Source organism: Oncorhynchus kisutch, unplaced genomic scaffold, assembly GCF_002021735.2.
Source record: "Oncorhynchus kisutch isolate 150728-3 unplaced genomic scaffold, Okis_V2 scaffold4059, whole genome shotgun sequence".
In the NCBI taxonomy this organism is placed as follows: domain Eukaryota; kingdom Metazoa; phylum Chordata; class Actinopteri; order Salmoniformes; family Salmonidae; genus Oncorhynchus; species Oncorhynchus kisutch.
The window spans coordinates 102,501-105,000 of NW_022266004.1; the positions used below are offsets into that span (position 1 = coordinate 102,501).

General features: G+C 45.0%; 2 non-coding genes across 2 annotated transcripts; both read left to right on the forward strand.

The window, feature by feature from the left end:
• Positions 1-667: 667 nt before the first annotated feature.
• On the forward strand, positions 668-740 carry trnar-ccu (transfer RNA arginine (anticodon CCU)). The gene has a single exon. It is a non-coding gene; the product is annotated as a tRNA-Arg (tRNA).
• A 768-nt stretch (positions 741-1,508) lies between these two features.
• trnar-ccu (transfer RNA arginine (anticodon CCU)) lies at positions 1,509-1,581 on the forward strand. Its single transcript has one exon. It is a non-coding gene; the product is annotated as a tRNA-Arg (tRNA).
• The last annotated feature ends 919 nt before the right edge of the window (positions 1,582-2,500 follow it).

A 2,500-nucleotide genomic window follows, 5' to 3' on the forward strand; every position in this document is an offset into this window, starting at 1 on the left:
AACGCAAGCAGAAATTAGAAAGCTAAATTGAATTTGCGTCTCTCAGTGCTATCCAGTACACATTATTTTTACTGCTTCTATCAGTTCGTACTGTTTGCAGAAGGTAAACAGTGCCCCAGTGGCCTAAGACACTGGCCTCCTAAGCCATGGATTGTGAGTTCTAGTCTTTTCTGAAGTGGCTGAGAGCAGAGTGGCGCAGCGGAAGCGTGCTGGGCCCATAACCCAGAGGTCGATGGATCGAAACCATCCTCTGCTAAACAGTTTCTTTTTAGATTTTAAGTGCGAACAAAAAAAACAAAAAAAATTGTCGTTTCATGGCATGTCTCATTGCCATTATACATTTGTTTTTACCTCTTCCAACAGTTTGTATAGGTCATACTGTTTACACAGTACCCCAGTGGCCTAAGACACTGGCCTCCTAAGCCATGGATTGTGAGTTCTAGTCTTTTCTGAAGTGGCTGAGAGCAGAGTGGCACAGCGGAAGCGTGCTGGGCCCATAACCCAGAGGTCGATGGATCGAAACCATCCTCTGCTAACCAGATTTTTTTTTAATGAAACGCAAGCAGAAATTAGAAAGCTAAATTGAATTTGCGTCTCTCAGTGCTATCCAGTACACATTATTTTTACTGCTTCTATCAGTTCGTACTGTTTGCAGAAGGTAAACAGTGCCCCAGTGGCCTAATGGATAAGGCACTGGCCTCCTAAGCCAGGGATTGTGGGTTCAAGTCCCATCTGGGGTGGATGGAAGCAGAGTGGCGCAGCGGAAGCGTGCTGGGCCCATAACCCAGAGGTCGATGGATCGAAACCATCCTCTGCTAAACAGTTTCTTTTTAGATTTTAAGTGCGAACAAAAAAAACTAAAAAAATTGTCGTTTCATGGCATGTCTCATTGCCATTATACATTTGTTTTTACCTCTTCCAACAGTTTGTATAGGTCATACTGTTTACACAGTACCCCAGTGGCCTAAGACACTGGCCTCCTAAGCCATGGATTGTGAGTTCTAGTCTTTTCTGAAGTGGCTGAGAGCAGAGTGGCGCAGCGGAAGCGTGCTGGGCCCATAACCCAGAGGTCGATGGATCGAAACCATCCTCTGCTAACCAGATTTTTTTTTTAATGAAACGCAAGCAGAAATTAGAAAGCTAAATTGAATTTGCGTCTCTCAGTGCTATCCAGTACACATTATTTTTACTGCTTCTATCAGTTCGTACTGTTTGCAGAAGGTAAACAGTGCCCCAGTGGCCTAAGACACTGGCCTCCTAAGCCATGGATTGTGAGTTCTAGTCTTTTCTGAAGTGGCTGAGAGCAGAGTGGCGCAGCGGAAGCGTGCTGGGCCCATAACCCAGAGGTCGATGGATAGAAACCATCCTCTGCTAACCAGATTATTTAAAAAAATGAAACGCAAGCAGAAATTAGAAAGCTAAATTTCATTTGCGTCTCTCAGTGCTATCCAGTACACATTGTTTTTACTGCTTCTATCAGTTCGTACTGTTTGCAGAAGGTAAACAGTGCCCCAGTGGCCTAATGGATAAGGCACTGGCCTCCTAAGCCAGGGATTGTGGGTTCAAGTCCCATCTGGGGTGGATGGAAGCAGAGTGGCGCAGCGGAAGCGTGCTGGGCCCATAACCCAGAGGTCGATGGATCGAAACCATCCTCTGCTAACCAGATTTTTTTTTTAATGAAACGCAAGCAGAAATTAGAAAGCTAAATTGAATTTGCGTCTCTCAGTGCTATCCAGTACACATTATTTTTACTGCTTCTATCAGTTCGTACTGTTTGCAGAAGGTAAACAGTGCCCCAGTGGCCTAAGACACTGGCCTCCTAAGCCATGGATTGTGAGTTCTAGTCTTTTCTGAAGTGGCTGAGAGCAGAGTGGCGCAGCGGAAGCGTGCTGGGCCCATAACCCAGAGGTCGATGGATCGAAACCATCCTCTGCTAAACAGTTTCTTTTTAGATTTTAAGTGCGAACAAAAAAAACTAAAAAAATTGTCGTTTCATGGCATGTCTCATTGCCATTATACATTTGTTTTTACCTCTTCCAACAGTTTGTATAGGTCATACTGTTTACACAGTACCCCAGTGGCCTAAGACACTGGCCTCCTAAGCCATGGATTGTGAGTTCTAGTCTTTTCTGAAGTGGCTGAGAGCAGAGTGGCGCAGCGGAAGCGTGCTGGTCCCATAACCCAGAGGTCGATGGATCGAAACCATCCTCTGCTAAACAGTTTCTTTTTAGATTTTAAGTGCGAACAAAAAAAACTAAAAAAATTGTCGTTTCATGGCATGTCTCATTGCCATTATACATTTGTTTTTACCTCTTCCAACAGTTTGTATAGGTCATACTGTTTACACAGTACCCCAGTGGCCTAAGACACTGGCCTCCTAAGCCATGGATTGTGAGTTCTAGTCTTTTCTGAAGTGGCTGAGAGCAGAGTGGCGCAGCGGAAGCGTGCTGGGCCCATAACCCAGAGGTCGATGTATCGAAACCATCCTCTGCTAAACAGT